Below are 19,869 nucleotides of genomic sequence, written 5' to 3' on the forward strand. Positions count from 1 at the left end.
TATTATTTCTTTGTTTACATTTCTGATAGTTCGAAAAGCAGACTGTACATACATCATTATTGCTGTAAAAGCATCTTTATACAACGCCCGATCTCCTTCTCCCACTTCATTTCTACATTTTAAGTACGGGGAAAATAGATTTAATGACTATATTGCCGAATGTGGCAAAGAGCAATATCTACACTTAAGTTGTTACAGCGGACACTTCTCAACTAGGACTCCTCAATTTCTCTCTTTTAAACTTCCTTTCAGTCAGAAAGATCCAAGGTTTATTCACACTCTCTGAATGATCCATAACTTATTTGCGAGCCAAAGCAGCAAAGTTGACTCGGAAGTTCGGAGCCTGGAGAAAGTGCACTCTACTTTTTTCTATTTTCGGTCGCATCAAAATTCTACGGAGGCGTCGCTTCAAGGTTTCTCGCGTGACGCGATTGGCCAGAGGTCGGTTTCTTGGCCCGCCTTCTGCTTCCGACTGCGGACTATTTACCATTGCTCGGTCGATCCTAGAGCGTCCCTGGGATTGGCCGGAATGACTCTGGAGGCCGGCTCGGGTGGAGTTGGGCGTTATTTGCAAACGCAGCGTCGGTTGGGGAGGAGGAGGCGCCGGGTTCCGGATTCGTAGTAAAGAACCGCAGAGGGGTTGGATGTAAACAGTAGACCATGGGGTAAGCGGGGAGAGCTTTGAGCGCCGGGCTGGTTTGCGTGGGCTGCTCGGAGCCGCAGCGGCAGGTGCAAGCGGCAAAGCCCCGGCTTCGGCCCCGGCCTTTCTCGTTGCCGGTGGAATCGAAAAGGGAGATGCCGGGGCTCCCTTGGTCCGAGCGCAGGAGACGTCGCTGCCGGGAATCCGGCCGCGACTCTCGCCATCCTCAGCCCTAATTAAGGCCGACGGGGGATGAGCCCCCGAACGGTTTGCTGAGTGAATGGACGCGATTGCGGCTGCTCGGTTGCTTTTGAGATCGTCAATCCCGATCGGTCGCCGGGCACTCCCACAAAACGCTCCGGCCAGGGCGCTGCTGGTGCAGGGCGCAGCCGATCGCTCAGGTAGCTCCAGTCCTCCTCCTTCCTCTGGATTGCGGCGCTTGTCCGACGCGCGCGATCCTTTGGAAGGGGAGGCTGCGCTCGAAAAAGACGCGAAGATCGGCCACCCTGGTTTGGTTGGAGGGAGAGCCGAGAGCGAGGCGGTTGACAAGGGCTTCTTTCCCATGACGGAAGCCTTCCGCCTTGTGCTTATTTCGAAGTCATTTACGGTCTCTCTGCTCGGTGGTCTCAGTCAGTCAGTCAGTCATCTATCTATCTATCTATCTATCTATCTATCTATCTATCTATCTATCTATCTATCTATCTATCTATCTATCTATCTATCTATCTATCTATCTATCTACCTACCTACCTACCTACCTACCTACCTACCTATTTTTATTTTGTCCCATACACAGTGAGGGTTTTAATGGATATACAGTATATATATATACACATAGTAAAATACGTGAAGAAGGTTATAGAGGAAATACTCATAGTAAAATACAGTACTGTATATCTAAGAAAGAATAGAAAAGAAGATATAGTAATAGAGCATATCAATGAAAGAATAGAAGAAGAGGTATAGGAATAGAAGAAAGGTATAGGAGATATAGGAGAGCAATAGGACAGGGGACGGAAGGCACTCTATTGCACTTGTACTCGCCCCTTACTGACTTCTTAGGAATCTGGATAGGTCAACCGTGGATAATCTAAGGGTAAAGTGTTGGGGGTTTGGGGATGACACTATGGAGTCCGGTAATGAGTTCCACGCTTTGACAACTTGGTTACTGAAGTCGTATTTTTTACAGTCAAGTTTGGAGCGGTTAATATTAAGTTTAAATCTGTTGTGTGCTCTTGTGTTGTTGTGGTTGAAGCTGAAGTAGTCGCCGACAGGCAGGACGTTGCAGCATATGATCTTGTGGGCAATACTTAGATCATGTTTAAGGCGTCTTAGTTCTAAGCTTTCTAGGCCCAGGATTGAAAGTCTAGTCTCGTAGCGTATTCTATTTCGAGTGGAGGAGTGAAGGGCTCTTCTGGTGAAGTATCTTTGGACATTTTCAAGGGTGTTAATGTCTGAGATGCGATATGGGTTCCAAACAGATGAGAGCTGTATTCGAGCATGGGTCTGGCAATAGTTTTGTAAGCGTGTGGTTTATTTTTATTTATTTTTATTTTATTTTATTTTAGAATAGAATAGAATAGAATAGAATAGAATAGAATTCTTTATTGGTCAAGTGTGATTGGACACACAAGGAATTTGTCTTGATGCATATCTTGGTGCGCTCAGTGTACATAAAAGAAAAAGATACATTTGTCAAGAATCATGTGGTACAACAATGATTGTCATAGGGGTCAAATAAGCAATGAAGAAAACAATCAATATTAATAAAAATCTTAGGATACAAGCAACAAGTTACAGTCATACAGTCCTAAGTGGGAGGAAAAGGATGATAGGAATGATGAGGAAAAAACTAGTAGAAATAGAAGTGCAGACTTAGTAAAAAGTTTGACAGTGTTGAGGGAATTACAGTGGAACCCCGACATAAGAGCTGCTCTACTTAAGAGCAACTCGAGATAAGAGCTGGGAGGGGAGAGATATTTTTGTTCTACTTACAAGCCCAAATTCGAGATACAAGCGCCAAGGAGCTGTCTCCTGAAGCCAAACGCTAACTTCCGCGTTCGGCTTCAGGAGACAGCTGCGAAGCGGCGCGCGTGTTTTAAAAGGTTGCAGCCGGCCTGGGGGGCTCGGGGGGGCTTGCAGCTTTCTTTCTTGCTCTTTTTCTTTCTCTCTTTTACCTTCCCTTCCTCTATTTCTTCTTTTCTTTCTCCTTCCCACCTTCTTCCCTCCCTCCCTCCCTTCACTCATTCCTCTCTTACTCTCCCCTTTCATAAGTTTCCTTGCTTCCTTCCTCTGTTCCTGTCCCTTCCCCCTTTCTTTCTTTCTTTCTTTCTTTCTTTCTTTCTTTCTTTCTTGCTCTTTTTCTTTCTCTCTTTTACCTTCCCTTCCTCTATTTCTTCTTTTCTTTCTCCTTCCCACCTTCTTCCCTCCCTCCCTCCCTTCACTCATTCCTCTCTTACTCTCCCCTTTCATAAGTTTCCTTGCTTCCTTCCTCTGTTCCTGTCCCTTCCCTCTTTCCTTCCTTCCTTCCCACCCTCCGTCCATTCATTCACCCATTCCTCTCTTGATCGCTTAAAGGTGCAAAAAGGGTTGGGGACCTCTGTCCTACAGGATTGGGTGGCAGAGAAGTTGAACATATGTAAATTTAAAAGTTTAAGAAAGTTTACAAGTTAAGTGAAAGAAACTTCATTATTCATTTATATGTACATGTACATTTCTTCATTAAAAACATGTCTTTCTGCATAATTTAGACTAACTTTGTGAGTTTTTTGAGGGCTGGAACCAATTAAAATTATTTACATTAATTCCTATGGGGAAAAGTCGTTCGAGATAAGAGCTGCTCGACTTAAGAGCCCAGGTCCGGAACGAATTAAACTCGTATCTCGAGGTACCACTGTATTTGTTTAGCAGAGTGATGGCGTTCAGGGAAAAAACTGTTCTTGTGTCTAGTTGTCTTGGTGTGCAGTGCTCTGTAGCAACATTTTGAGGGTAGGAGTTGAAACAGTTTATGTCCAAGATGTGAAGGGTCAGTAAATATTTTCACCACTCTCTTTTTGACTGGTGCAGTATACAGGTCCTCTATGGAAGGCAGGTTGGCAGCAATTGTTTTTTCTGCAGTTCTGATGATCCTCTGAAGTCTGTGTCGGTCTTGTTGGGTTGCAGAACCAAACCAGACAGTTATAGAGGTGCAGAAGACAGACTCAGTGATTCCTCTGTAGAACTGTATCAGCAGGTCCTTGGGTAGTTTGAGTTTCTTGAGTTGGACAGAAAGATTCTTTGTTGTGGTTTTTTTTATGATGTTTTTGATGTTATTAGAATTGGAAGGAACCTTGCAGGTCATCTAGTCCTACCCCCTGCTAGTGCAGGAGACCTTACATCACACTAGTGCAGGGGTAGGCAAAGTTGTCTCTTCTATGACTTGTGGACTTCAATTCCCAGAATTCCTGAGCCAATCATGTTAGCTTGGGAATCCTGGGAGTTGAAGTCCACATGTCATAAAAGAGCCAACTTTGCCTATCCCTGCACTAGTCCAATAGCAGTCCAGTCTTTTCTTAAACGTCTAGTGTTGGAGCGTTCACCACCTCTGCAGGCAAGCCGTTCCACTTCTTGATCGCTCTCACGGTCAGAAAATTCCTCATTATTCCCAGGTTGAATCTCTCCTTGGACAGCTTCCAATTATTGCTCCTTGTCTGGCTTTCCGGTGCTTTGGAAAATAATGTGACCCCCTCCTCCCTGTGGCAGCCTCTCAAGTATTTGAAGACTGCTATCATGTCCCCACTAGACCTCCTCTTTGCTAGACTATCCGTGCCCAGTCCCTGCAACCTTTCCTTGTATGTTTTAGTTTCTAGTCCCTTTATCATTCTGGTTTCTCTCTTCTGAACTTTTTCTAGAGTATCAATGTCTCTTTTGTAGTGCGGTGACCAAAACTGAATGCAGTACTCTAGGTGTGGTCTAACTAGAGTATTATAGAGTGGTATTAGCACTTCCCTTGTCTTGGAGTGTATTCCTCTGTTTATGCCGCTCAAGATTGTGTTGGTTTTTTAAGCTGCCGCTGCACATTGTTGGCTCATGTTTAGTTTGTTGTCCACTAAGACTTCAAGATCTCTCTCACATTCATTGCTGTTGAGAGTGTTTTGCCCAGTTTGTATGTATGTTTTGGGTTTTTCTTACCTAGGTGTAGGATCCTACCTTTCTTTTCCTTGAACTTCATTTTGTTAGTTTGGGCCCATTGCACTAGATCATTTCATTTCATTTTCATTTTATTGGATTTGTATGCCGCCCCTCTCCGTAGACTCGGGGCGGCTAACAACAGTGGTAAAAACAACATGCGACAATCCAATACTAAAGTAGCTAAAAACCCTTATTTTAAAACCAATCAAACATACAAACGTACCATACATAAATTGTAGAAGCCTAGGGGGAAAGAATATCTTAATTCCCCCATGCCTGACGACAGAGATGGGTTTTAAGAAGCTTACGAAAGGCAAGAAGGGTGGGGGCTATTCTAATCTCTGGGGGGGAGTTGGTTCCAGAGGGTCGGGGCCGCCACAGAGAAGTCCCGCCAAATGGCATTGTTTAGTTGACGGGACCCGGAGAAGGCCCACTCTGCGGGACCTAATTGGTCACTGGGATTCGTGTGGCAGAAGGCCGTCCCGGAGATAACCTGGCCCGGTGCCATGAAGGGCTTTATAGGTCATAACCAACACTTTGAATTGTGACCGGAAACTGATCGGCAACCAATGCAGACTGCGGAGTGTTGGTGTGACATGGGCATATTTAGGGAAGCCCATGATTGCTCTCGCAGCTGCATTCTGCACGATCCCTTTGTATCTTGAGCCTATCCTCTGGGGTGTTGCCCACTCCTGCTAGTTTGGTGTTGTCTGCAAATTTGAAATTTCGCTATTGAACTCTTATACTGTAAGTGTGCCCTTTTGGCTAGTTTTGGACTAGATTTCCCATTTTGGCTGTGTGTGTGTGTGTGTTGATGGAAATTGTAGCTCATAATACTCAGGTCTCTTTAAAGCACCGTCAAAGAAGCAAATTAAAAATACCTGATATTGTGGAGTATTTCACATGAGGTTTTTGTTTAGAAAAATAATCTGAAATGTGAATTTTAGCTGTGCGCCGTGTGTATGGAATGGGATGTATATATCATGGTGTCTTGCTTTCAGTGAAACACAAGTTAATGGAGAAATGAAAGTTCAACCTTATCATTTTTGGGTTCCTAGTATCTAGACAGGAGAGCCAGTTTGGTGTAGTGGTTAAGGCATCAGGCTAGACAGTGGCCATGAGTTTTAATGTCACCTTACATACAAAGCCAAATTGGATCAATAGCAATAGCAATAGAATTTAGATTTATATACTACTTCATAGTGTTTTATAGCCTCTCTAAGTGGTTTACAGAATCAGCATATTGCCCCCAACAATCTGGGTCCCCATTTTACCCACCTTGGAAGGATGGAAGGCTGAGTCAACCTTGAACTGGTGGTGAGATTTGAACTGCTGAACTACAGTTAGCGGATCATCTTGGGCCAGTCACTCTCACAGTCTTGCAAAGGAGGGAATGACAAACCACTTTTGAAATCTTGCCAAAGAAACTGCAGGGACTTGTCAGGCAGAGTCAATACTGCGCCCATACAAATAATATCTATATACATAAGATAATATTTCACCCAACTAAAGTTTCTCCCAGACTCCGATAATAATTCTGTTTCTTGGTTGGTTTCAGTTGGACAATTGTATTTAATTGTCTTTTAAAATATTTTCTTATGCATTGCCACATGTATATGTTTTTGTCCAGAAAAGTCTTTGAAGTGGCCTGCGCTCGAACATTTTACAAATGTCAAAGCATCAGATAAAACAACTATTGAAAGCATAACAAAAGGAATCAAAGCAGAAGACAATAACTCTGATAATAATTTTCATTTCGAGTAGGAATATGTTGTAGAGGTCATCAGTAGTGTAGCATTCAGAGAATAGAGTTTTCCAGTTTAATGTTGAGAGGTGGGCTTCGATGAGTTCGTAGTTCTCTTTTTTGAAATTGAATTTTGGTGTTGCATTATTTTGGTGGATCACAGTGTGGCTTAGGTTGAGACTGAAGTTTATCATGCTGTGGTCGTGTTGTGATTCAGCCTGAGGCTCCTCAGGGAACGGCTGGAACTCTGCCGGATGCATGCTCAGAAGGGGAGGACGATGAACAGGAGGGGGAGGATCAGGCAGAAGAGGAAGAGGAGGAGAGAGAGCAGCCTGAGACCCCTGGGGGGGGGGCTCTCCCCAGCGAGTAGCCTGGATTCATTAGATGAAGACGCCCAGGCTATCATAGATATGAGGCAGAGACGGGCAGCCCAAAGAAGGGGCCAATTAGCAAGGTATTTCCATCCCTGAATTGGTAACAGCTGGGTTTGGGTGTGGTTCTCCTCAGCAGGGTTGAAAAGGCAGGCCCGCCCTTACTGTATTGTGGAGAGTTATCAATTGGGAGTCCTGTGACCTTGCTTCGATTCTTGGCGTCTCTGATCCTGGCTTGTGGCTTCGAAGGCTGAAGACTTGGGGGAGGCGTGGGTTTTATTACTTCCATTGTTGTTTTTGCCAGCAAGAATCCTGTTTTATTGCCTGGCCATCGTGAAACCTCTGTGAAGCTTCATAACGTTCCTGTCTGTAAGAACAGTTTTTGTTACCTGTGTTTGCTTTCAAATATATAAACTGCCTTTGCTTTTTACCAGTGTGTCTGATACTCTTTTTAGTTGGTGTTGGCGTCTGGGGGGACCCAGACAGAACAGGTCGCTGTTGGAAAATGTTTTTTTAATTTGTTAGCCATATATTGCATTTTTGCTGTTGCAGAAGATGAGATCCAGACAGTTATCAAGTCTGGTATTGTTAGTTACTAGTTGGTCGAGTCCCAGATAGGTGACGGTATTATATATAGTAGAATGGATGAGTTCCGTGCTGCATTCATTTAAGGTCCAGTTAATGTATGGTAGGTTGAGGTCTCCAAGGAAGATAATGGGGTATGGGTAGTTGGTTGCCCACGTTAGTAATGTGGATAATTTGTTTGCATGTTCGATGTCGTAGTCCGGGGCTCTGTAGCAGAGTAAGATTTGTGATCTTGCAACTGCCCATATATTAGCAGGAAGTAATTAGTCATATTCTAAAATGTGTAATGTAATTGTACAGTATTTCCTCAAAATGTTTATTGAAATTTTTTATGGCAGGTATGTTTAAGATTGTACCATATTTTTAGAGTTGATTTAACACAGATACTTACTTTACTTTGCAGTAAACTATTTAATTCAGTGGAATTGTTTTGGATAGAATTGGTTCTTCTGCCTCTTTTGAGATAATAATAATAATAATAATAATAATAATAATAATAATAATAATAATAATAATAATAATAAATTATTAGATTTGCATGCTGCCCCTCTCCGAAGACTCGGGGCGGCTCACAACAATAATAAAACAGTGTGACAATGTAAACAAATCTAATATTAAAAAAGCATCTAAAAACTCATCATTTAAAAACCATGCAACAGAATGCATATTGTTTGAAAAAGGTTATATTGAATTATAATTATGATATACGTCAGAAAGAAGTACGGTATACAGTATTATAGAATGCATATTGTTTGAAAAAGGTTATATTGAATTATAATTATAATATACTTCAGAAAGAATTGGCTTCTTTCTACTTGAGAGTAAATGAGGCTTCCATGAATCTGAAGTAGTTGATTCAGTTGCTGATGAAGAACTAGGCTTATTCCACTTCAAATCTTTTAATGTTGACTTAAGATTTTTTAATATACAAAAGACCTTTGATTATTCAAAGAGTTATTATGAAACACAGGTACTCCTCGGCTTATGCCCACAGTTGAACCCAAAGTATCTGTTGCTGTGGGATATTTGTGAAATGAGTTTTCGTCATTATACAACCTTTCTTTGCAATAATTCGTAGTGACACAGTTGTTAAGTGAATCCCCATTGACTTCCACATTGACTTTGCTTATCAGAAATTTGTAAAGAGTGATCACATGATTCCAGGACACTGCAACCATCATAAATATAAGTCAGTTGCCAAGCTCTGAATTTTGATCATGTAACCAAGGGGCCCCAGCGAAAAGTGTGAAAAATAGTCATAAGTTACTTTTTTCAGTGCTGCTGTAACTTTGAACGGTAACTAAAGGAACAGTAATAAGTTGAGGATTACTGAACGGTATCTAGTTTAATGCTTGATTTTATTGTTTTGGAAATAGGATTTGGTCATTGGTTGCTGTGGAGATGATTTGATCCACTTTGCTGCTGAGATTCAGAGTAAGATTGGGGAAAATAGTGTTTTCCAATCCTGGTATTTGTATTTGTATTTATTAGATTTGTATGCCGCCCCTCTCCGAAGACTAGGGGCGGCTAACAACAATAAAAAAGACAATGTAAACAAATCTAATATTAAAAATAATCTAAAAAAACCCAATTTAAAGAACCAATCATACATACAAGCATACCATGTATAAATTCTATAAGCCTAGGGGGAAGGGAAAATTTCAATTCCCCTATGCCTGACGACAGAGGTGGGTTTTAAGGAGCTTGCGAAAGGCAAGGAGGGTGGGGGCAACTCTGATATCTGGGAGGAGCTGGTTCCAGAGGGTCGGGGCCGCCACAGAGAAGGCTCTTCTCCTGGGTCCCGCCAAACGACATTGTTTAGTCGGCGGGACCCGGAGAAGGCCAACTCTGTGGGACCTAACCGATCGCTGGGATTCATGCGGCAGAAGGCGGTCCCGGAGATATTCTGGTCCGATGCCATGAAGGGCTTTATATATTTTAAAGAAGGGGGATGGGGGAATATCTATGGAAATAAGTATGACGTTTTGGCTTCTTTTAAAATTCATGGTTGCAAATTCTGATTTATTAAAAAATCATGTAACTCAAAATTTAGATTAGCCATACACTTTTAACATTTTAGCAAATGTTAGAAATCTGGCTTTTCTGTAAAACATTTGAGGTTTAATATCTTTACTATGCTAGATCATTTTTCATTTTTAACATTGATTTGTGATTTAAATTTTAATTCAGTTGTAGTTTTTGTTGATTTCAATTTTTGTGACAATGTTATACTATATTAGGTGTCTAGAGTTTGTGAAGTGAGTTGGCTATAATTTCATAAATAATAACTTGCATATGTTTTGGGACAGATTGTGATAGTAGCCTGATAGCAGAGGGAACATTCATGTCAATTGTAGAAAGATAGATTGAAATATTGCTGTATAAAATAAAGTGGGTTTGTGTAGAATGGGAGCTCATTTCCTGATATGGTGAAATTGTCGTCCCCCCCGAAATTTTTATATAAATATAAAAATATGAATTTATTAGTCTTATTCTTCATAATTTCTATTGTGAATATTGACATAGTGAAAAGATAAGCATTATTAGAGATTACAAAGATAAACATTATACAAAATAATATATCACAGATTGAAAATAAATCAGTGCAGTTCCAAAAGTATTTTCATATCACTTATAGAAAAGACTGACAATATTGGAGTGAGGTTCAGCTGTGGGAAATTTAATAGGCAATAAGCAATGAGATTTGGATTAGTAAGAGTTATTGGGAAAAGGTTAGCTTAACCTCACAACTATTTCAATAAGTACTTTGACATTCCAAAGAGTAATGTCTATATACGGTAAATTTATATATAAATGCTTTGGAACTACAGTGGTACCTCGTGATATGAACCCCTTGTGATACGAACCCCTCGTGATATGAACCCGGGGTTCGGAACTTTTCGAGTTCAGGTTCGGGAGGCCGCTGAGAAGCACCGCCACCCGGCTGTCATTTTCTGAAACAGGCCATGTTTCGGCCTCCAGGAAGGACGTCTTCGTGACGTCAAAGCTCCGCCCATGGAATTCCCTATTGGGATTCCCCACCTCCTTTCCAGCCTCCAGATTGGCCGAAAACGCCGCCGCTGATCGCAAAAACGGTGCTCTGCTGGGTGCCCTTCTGAAACAGCCGAGCGCTTCTCAGCGGCCTCCGGAACCCGAACCCGAGAACACCGAGAAGCCCGCCGGCTGTTTCAGAAGGTGACAGCCGGGCGGCGGTGCTTCTCGGCGGCCTCCCGAACCCGAACCCAAAAAGTTCGGGTTCGGGAGAACGCCGAGAAGCCCCCCGGCTGTTTTAAAATGTGACAGCCGGGCCACGTTGCCCAGTGGAGCGCCATTTTGCGATCCCCCCCCCTTTACATGCATTAATCACTTTTACATTGTTTCCTTTGGGAAACAATGTTTCATCTTACGAACTTTTCGCCTTACGAACCTACTTCCGTAACCAATTAAGTTTGTAAGACGAGGTATTACTGTATTCCTTATTTCTTATTCTGTGAACCAGCTGCCAGATTGTACTGATTTAACTTTCAGCATTTCCCACGAAGACACTTAGATAGAGTGAGCGATGATGATGAAATTAAATACTAAATTTACTTTAAGAATAATGCTGCAGCTCATTAAAATCTAGCTATTGAATAAGTGCTGAATAAGTAAATGATTTAAAGCTTTATTTTGCCTGCTTGCTGCCACACTGCCACTTTTTGCAGCTCTCTGAAGAAAAATAGATCCGCTTTGGAATTTCACTGCAATTCAACTTTAGAACAACATGAATCATTCAGTTTATTGAGAGCATGATAGGTTGCTAGAACTATTCACAATGCCTTCAGATCCAAAGTTCATCTTATGCATATAACTGATAGGTCATAATGGCATGTAACACTGTGATATTATACTGTGATATACGGTTGCCATAGTGCACTTACTGTAGCCAACATTACAAATGAGTTGGGGGGAAAAGCAAGAAAAGCTGAATATTAAAAAAAATGTACAAATGAATTTCCCCATTAAATCAGCTGCATCTTCTATTTATTATTATTATTTATTTATTATTTTTGTTTTGTTTATGAAATATATTTGCTGTCCTTGTCTATCGACATTCTGGTTAGCTAACAGAATATAGCAATAAAAAACATATTAGTGCAACTCATTGAAGATTCAAAGTATATTCATAACTTTTCTGGAATCAAAGGCAAGCAGAGAGATAAGCTGATGCCTTTGTGTTGATTGAATAACTTTGAGTAATGAAAGTTCACTTATATAAAGTTCTACACAGAGAATATTTCCACATTGGTTAATATTTGAATTACATGGAACTACATTTATAAATAAGATTAATTGTTTTCTTTTGATTTGCACTGTTGGAAGAAGATGGAATTCTTTACCAATATTCTATTTTTTTTTTTTATAAACACATTTGGAGTAAGATAATGAACACAACCAACCCCCAGAAAATTTGTAAGCTGTTGAGAGTCATTTTGGAATTAGGCAGAATTAAAATCCAATAAACAAAAAAACATTTTCCATAATGATTTAAAATGTGGAACATCGTAGTCTTGATCATACATATTGGCTTTTAAAGTAGTATCTTTTCCAAGATAACTAACTCTATTTTCTCTGCTTTCCCTTGCATAGCTAGGTAGATTTCCCTCCCTGTTGAGCTGTATTCATACTGTATGTTCCTGATAGAAAAATGAAGTAAATGAGGTATGTAAATGTCATGTAGCCTAAAGACTCTTAAATAATTTCATCTAGTGAAAATATAACTTTAATTAATATAGACTTTAAAAAATTAACCCATTCTTTTATGAAACATAAAGTCTGAAAGAATCTTTATAAATATCGTTTTAATCTTATTTGGGCTGTTGCGAAAATATTATCATGTAAAGCAAGGTTCGACAAACCCAGGCGCCTGGTCGCCAGTGGCGCCTAGAAAATGTTGTCTGGCGCCTAGAAAATGTTGCCTGCTGTACTGTATGTGTATACAGCAGTGTTTTTCAACCGGTGTGCCGCGAGGTGGCTCCTGCAAGTGGGAGCTCCAGGGCTGAGGCTTCAGCCCTGGAGCTCCCACTTGCAGAAGCCGCCCCCCGGCTATTGCCCGCCGCCGCTACCCGCACACCCCAAAATACCCCCCTGCGTGCCCTTTTCCATGGGCGCGCAGTTCCCATTCCCCTGCCTGCCTGGGGGGGGCGGGGGCGGGGAGGCGCCGGCAGTAGAAGGCGCTGCCCCCGCCCACCCGATCCGCTCCCTCTCCTCCTCTTCCGCTGAAAGAAACGCGCGGAAGCTGCCTGCTTGAGCCTGGCGTTGCTCCACCCCGCTTCTTCCTGCTTGTCATCCTCCGTTGCCAGGAAAGCCGGGTTTGTTTTCCGTGAAAGCAGCGCGCCTTTTAACATGCTGCTTTCCTGCACCAGCGACGTTTGGCTGCCGGGGGGGGGCGGGGAGGAGAAAATCCTCCCCCCCCCAGGAGCAGCAAAAGCCTAAGCGGCGGGGTGCACCGTTTGCCTTCCGGCTCAGTCGCAGAGGCTTTTGCTGCTTGTGGAGGGGGGGGGGGGTTTGGCGGTGCCGATGCCAAATGCTTTCCCTCCGTGGTGGGGGGTGCAGGGCAGGCGCAGTCAGCCCCAGGAGACAAAGATGGAATGAGAGAAAGGAAAGAGAGAGAAAGGGAGGGAGAGAAAGAAAAAGTGAGAGATAGAAAGGAGAGAGAGAAAGGGAATGAGAGAAAGGAAAGAGAGAGAAAGAGAGGGGGAGAAGGAAAGAGTGAGAGATAGAAAGGATAGAGAGAAAGAGGGAATGGAAAGAGAGAGAAAGGGAGGGAGAGAAGGAAAGAGTGAGAGATAGAAAGGATAGAGAGAAAGAGGGAATGAGAGAAAGGAAAGAGAGAGAGAGAAAATAAGAGAGAGAGCAACAGAGAGAGAAAGAACAAGAGAGAGAAAGCATGAGAGAGAGAAAGAACAAGAGAGAGAGAGAGAAAATAAGAGAACAAGAGAGAGAAAAAGATAGCAAGAGAGAGAGAAAGCAAGACAGATAGGGAGAGGAAAGGAGAGTGAGAGAAATGAGAACAAAAAGGGGAGAAAAAAGGAGAAATGAGAAAATGATTGAGGCAGAGAATGAGAGGAGAGTGAAACAAAAGAGAGAGAGAGGTGATTCTTGAAGCATATGGTAAAAAGCATCCAAATAATAAGAAACCCCCCCCCCCAGCCCACACCTGTTTTTGAAAAGGATAAAAGAGAAAAAAAACCCAGCCCTCAACTGGTTTTGGAAATGGTTGGAGTGTGTATACATACACACACATAAGGGGGGGAGAGAGACAGGGATGGAAAAAGAGGAGAAGTGAGAGGGAGAAGGAATGAGGGAAAAAGGGAGGAAGAGAGAGAAATGAGAAACATGAGAGAGAAAAGGGGGAAAGACAGGAGAAGTACCCATAAATGAGACAGTGGTATAAATTTCAGGAGGGATGATTGATGATTGACTGTATTTATAAGGGGATGTTACATGGGATTGTATATATGAGGGGGTTATTTATGTATGTATGTATGTATGTATGTATGTATGTATGTATTTATTTATTTATTTATTATTTATTTATTTATTAGATTTGTGTCATTTTGGTTGGTGGTGTGCCCCAGGATTTTGTAAATATAAAAAGTGTGCCGCGGCTCAAAAAAGGTTGAAAATCACTGGTATACAGTATATTTTTCCCGCCTTGTGTTTACGCCCAGAAATGGTACATCTTGGCTTCCGTAGCTCCGCCCATCAACCTCGGAGCGAGCTGCTTTCCCAGCGTCCCCTGCGCTTGCGTGCGTCTCTCCCTCCCCCCCTTGCCTCCATTCCGCCTCCTACTCGAACCCCTTCACTCCCCCCCACCGCACACAGACGCTCCGATCTTGGCCGCTCACCCGCCTTCGGAGAGAAGCGGAAGCCCCTCCCCTCCCGGCGTGAGGTTTTGTTCATTCCTCCTCCGGCCGCGTGCGCGGTGACTTCCGACCAGTAACCCCTCCTCCCCCCTCCCCCCCTCACCCGCGTCCCCGGCCCGGTCTCCCTTTCCTTCTTCTCTGTTTCGGTTTCTGACTAACGGTCTCCCCTCGGATCCCGACGGGAGTACAGCAGAGCCGGCTCGGCGGAGCCAGGCCTGCGCCGGGGGGGAGGGGGTGAAAGCGATGTCAGGTGGAGACTCGGCAAAAAACCAAGTTTGCTTAAAAAAAATTCTGGCTCCTAAATTTTTTGGCTGGCTCCTAGATTCTGAACAACTTTGTCGACCCCTGATGTAAAGATATAAAGCAATTTAAAGCAAGTGCAAAACTATAAAGTGAATTATACATTACAGTGATTGTCAATGTGGACAATTAATGAGTTGTTACTGAATTCTATACTCCAGTTATGTCAGAATCTAATCTCTTATTCTTAATTTTATTATTCTCCCTTTGTGTAATGTATCCAATTCTTTCCATTATGACTGTAGCGGAATAAAATAAGTTTATTCTTGATCTGTGACATAGTGAAAGATGCTTGTGTAAGCGAATAATAGAATAGAATTCTTTACTGGCCAAGTGTCATTAAACACACAAGGAATTTATTTCTGGTGCATAAGCTCACAGTGTACATATAAACAGAAAATAATAAACCCTAGGTTAGAAGGCATTGTTGCAATAATTAATCATAAGTTATGAACAACAATTAATAAATCATAAGAAAACAATAGGAGAAGATAGTAGGAAAGATCAGAAGATAAGAGAAATGACAGCGCTGTGGGTATTAAGTATTCAACAGAGTGATGCCATGGCAGAAAAAACTAATAAGATTTCTTAAAAACATAAAATGTATGCTATTATATTAGAATCTAATCTAGTACTGTATACTGTTTTCAAGAGCAATGTTGATAGGAGTCTCAAAAGCCCCCCCCCCTATTAAAAATCATAGTTTGATAGGAATTGTGGAAATTGTTTTCTAAATATCCTGCTTAAGTTAATTTGAGCTATCATGAGAATTCTATTTTGCATGAATTCTCTTATTTTTTAAAAAAATGCGACCTGAGCTGGTGTTGATGAGTATAAAACTGATTTGGATTTTTCATATAGCATAATCTTTTATTATAAATAAAAAAGAAATATTCTCATATATATTGTTAGAAATTAATGAAATTTCAGCTGCATTGTCCTACACACATTGATAGATTATATTAGTTTCAGGAGCTATGCTGCATTGATGAATTAGAATTATTTAAAATTGATTTAAGAGAGTTATCAATTACATAAAAGTTTTTGATTGTGTAGAACACAATAAGCCAGAGGTCCCCAACCTTTGGGATCTCAGGGACCACTAAATTAATAATTTTAAATCCCGTGGATCACTAATATGATCTATCTAATGACTGGCTGGTTGTGTGTGACTAGGTGACTAGGTGATCATGGGTTGGTGTGGGCAACTTGATGTCATTCACATCAAGGGGTGACTCGCTGGCCTCTACTCGCCCCTCACCTCCCAGCCACTCCGCACCTGCCCGCCTGGGCTCCTTAGGGCCCCAATAGGAAGCAGTTGTTGGAGCTAAGCAACAAGAAAAAGTTGGCAAAATAGCTTGCTTAGTTTAAATTGGATTTGACTCAGCAGAAGCACCTAACTGAGAACTACGAGTATAGGCTTTCCAAGCAGAGGGAAGACCTGCGGGAGTGCAAGGCCAGGTAATGGCGCCTGGCCGAGAAGATCAGCCAGTTCCAGGCCATGATGCAGTCCCACTTGAACAAGGCCCTCCAGCCTTCGCCCAAAGCCCCACACCAGGAGGCCAAAGCAGACCCCAAGTCGTAATTTCTGTCCTTCTTCAATCTACAGAAAAAGATTCCGAAGGGGGCGATTCTGCAGCCACACAAACATTTATCACACATATCCGCCCTAGGGCCTACAGTTTGAGTTTATATTGCAGTGAATTGGGTTTCCATGCCCTGATTCAATGCAATATAAAAAATGCAAATATTTTTTCTGTAGACCACCAAAATTTTCTCCTGGACCACTGGTGGTCCGTGGATCAACTCTTGGTGACAGCTATATTAGAACATTATTTTGCAAGAGAAACTTCACAGACCTACTTTACCTTGTTTGGAACATTAGTATTGTTTCCTGTTCACAAAAGTTTTTTCATTAAAAATGTGTTAATATTTCATTTACTATTGGATTCTTGGTTTCTGCTGCAGAAGGCTTTGAAGAAATGTGTACTTAAAATTGATTGTAGTTTTTAATTGAAGAACACATATTTTTAGGAAGTGATTTTTGTTTGAGTATGTCAAGGTTCAAAAGAATGTTTTGACCCCAGTCTTGATCACAGACTCTTTAATGTTTGTATTTTTAAAAATGAAAATAAAGATATTTAAATATGAAAGGTGGTCACATATTTAATGTAATATGTATTTTAAGTTTAGTAAAGAAATCATTTTCGCCTTGTTACTAACTCTTTTTTTTAACTTAAATAAGCTACTACAGTGTTGCCTCGATTTTTGCGGGTTCAAACTTCGTGAAAAGTCTATACCACGGTTTTTGAAAAATATTAATTAAAAAATACTTCATGGGATTTTTCCCTATACTGTACCACGGTTTTTCCCGCCCGATGACGTCATATGTCATTGCCAACCTTTTGTTTGCCTTTAATAAATATTTTTTTAAATAAACTTTAATAAATAAACAGGGTGAGTAATAATCTAAATGGTTGCTAAGGGAATGGGAAATTGCAATTTAGGTGTTTAAAGTGCTAAGGGAAGGCTTGTGATACTGTTCATAGCCAAAAATAATGTACTTACTTCCGCATCTCTACTTTGCGGAAATTCGACTTTTGCGGGCGGTCTCGGAACGCATCCCCCGCGAAAATCGAGGGAACACTGTATTCCATTTCTTGCTGTGTAGTGTATAATTCCACTATCACAAAAGCTCTCCCTATGACCCCTACAGCATTTCTGCCATCCTATATATGCTGCTTAAAGGCCATACCATTCCTTTTGTGCATTAATTTTGTAATACTCCATTTGTTTTTTCTCTTTTCAGTCACCTAGATCCTGCTGCAATATTTTAAGAATGGACAGAAATACTAATGTTAGCATTGTTCCCAGTATCACTCAATTGGAAAATTTCCTCACTGAACATAACTCAAATGTTGTTTGGCTCCTTGTTGGTATGTAATATTTGGTTTGTCAAATATTTCTTTTGTTTTCCAATATTTAATCTATTTTATCTCATCTGACATGAGATGTTTGGCAGCAGCTATACGTTACATATTTGTTTTAGAAAACATAGATTTTATCCTGGCTGATTTTAAACAGAACTTAATTACTAATCTCAAAACTGGAGTTAGTGGGATGTTAAATACAGTTTATGCAGCTTCTTAATTTTCCATCTTGTAAGTTTATTTAAGTTCATTTTTATTTCAGTTTGCAATTCAAACATTAAAACACCCTTTGCATCATATTTTCTCTCCATATGCATTTTATTTATTTATTTAATAAAATTTAAAAAACATTAAAAAACCCCCATTATTAAACCAGACATACACACAGACATACCATACATAAATTGTATAAATTTTATTGCCTTGTAATAGCTTAAATAATTATATCTATATGAATATAATATACCATTTATTGGATCCTGTATAGTGCCCAATATAGAATACAGCGGTACCTCTACTTAAGAACTTAATTCGTTCTGTGACCAGGTTCTTAAGAAGAAACATTCTTAAGTAGAAGTATTTTTCCCCATAGGAATCAATGTAAAAGCAGATAATGCATGCAAACCCATTAGGAAAGAAATAAAAGCTCGGAATTTGGGTGGAAGGAGGAGGAAGGAGGGGAGGAGGATAGTCGCTGCTGAAGGAAGAAGGTGAGCTGAGGGGAATAAAAAAAATCAAAAACTTTAAGGCTTAATAAAAAAGAGAGGGACTCTGAGACAGTGCCCAGAGAAAGGAAAACGCTCCGTTCGCTCTGGGCTGCCAAGAGCGAAGGGAGCGTTTCTTTTCTCTGGGCATTGGCAGAAGTTTATTCCCTCTCCAAGCACCCAGAAAAAGGAAAATGCTTCATTCGCTCTAGACTGCCAAAGCCTCCTTAAACGCCACCGAAAGGCTCCTCTCTCAGCCTAGAAAAGCTCGAGATGGCCGGGATTCAAGGGAGAATGGCAGGAAACTGTCCGGGCCTTTGTGCCGCTCTCAAATTTCCTTGGAAATTTTTCCGGGCTTGGGTTCTTAAGTAGAAAATGGTTCTTAAGAAGAGGCAAAAAAATCTTGAACACCAGGTTCTTATCTAGAATACAATTTTTATTGGCCAAGTGTGATTGGACACACAAGGAATTTGTCTTGGTGCATATGCTCTCAGCGTACATAAAATAAAATAAACATTTGTCAAGAATCATATGGTACAACACTTAATGATTGTCATAGGGGTCAAATAAGCAATGAAGAAGCAATATTAATAAAAATCTTAGGATATAAGCAACAAGTTACAGTCATACAATCAACATGGGAGGAAATGGGTGAAAGGAATGATGAGAAAAACTAGTAGAATAGAAGTGCAGATTTAGTAGAAAGTCTGACAGTGTTGAGGGAATTATTTGTTTAGTAGAGTGATGGCGTTCGGAAAAAAACTTCTTGTGTCTAGTTGTCTTGGTGTGCAGTGCTCTGTAGCGACGTTTTGAGGGTAGGAGTTGAAACAACTTGTGTCCAGGATGTGAGGGGTCAGTAAATATTTTCCACGCCCTCTTTTTGACTCGTGCAGTATACAGGTCCTCAATGGAAGGCAGGTTGGCAGCAATTGTTTTTTCTGCAGTTCTGATTATCCTCTGAAGTCTGTGTCGGTCCTGTTGGGTTGCAGCACCAAGCCAGACAGTTATAGAGGTGCAGATGACAGACTCAATAAGTAGAGGCATTCTGAAGTAGAGGTACCACTGTATAGACAAAAAAAATAAAGCATTTGAAATTAGTGTTATCTGCAGTAATCTGGTTAGAAAAAATCTTCTGTTAAGGCAGTCAAGCTATTTAAAAAATATAATTACCAATTGACATTGTCCTTCCACAATAATACCATGCAGCTTATGTGAAACTGTTTTATAAAGCTATTTCACGCATGAGATTGGGGCAAGGAGGGAAGGTAATGATGTGTGTCCTTAGCCACTGTGTGCCAGTGAGCATATTTGGAATTTTTGGAAGAGATCATGAGCAGCCTTGCAAAATGGCTACCATATGGCTGGTTACAAGAACCCGAGCTTCCACTAGGTGGTGCAAGAATCTCCTTGCTTCCAGTTATCTCGGCACGAAAAACAAAGTCTAAAGGCATTCGTTCGAGATGCGAGTTGATCGACTTACGAGCTCTGGTCTGGAACGAATTAAACTCGTATGTCGA

The 19,869-nt window shown here is 41.2% G+C and overlaps 1 protein-coding gene across 1 annotated transcript in view; it reads left to right on the top strand.

The window, feature by feature from the left end:
- The first annotated feature begins 580 nt into the window (after positions 1–580).
- BLTP1 (bridge-like lipid transfer protein family member 1) overlaps positions 581–19,869 on the top strand; it is a 203,279-nt gene continuing 183,990 nt past the window's right edge. The window contains exons 1-3 of the mRNA XM_070757683.1: positions 581–665; positions 12,140–12,211; positions 17,528–17,760. The gene's annotated coding sequence lies outside the window, so the exon portion shown is untranslated. The remainder of the gene's footprint in view (positions 666–12,139; positions 12,212–17,527; positions 17,761–19,869) is intronic.

This window comes from Erythrolamprus reginae, chromosome 7 (genome assembly GCF_031021105.1).
Source record: "Erythrolamprus reginae isolate rEryReg1 chromosome 7, rEryReg1.hap1, whole genome shotgun sequence".
In the NCBI taxonomy this organism is placed as follows: domain Eukaryota; kingdom Metazoa; phylum Chordata; class Lepidosauria; order Squamata; family Dipsadidae; genus Erythrolamprus; species Erythrolamprus reginae.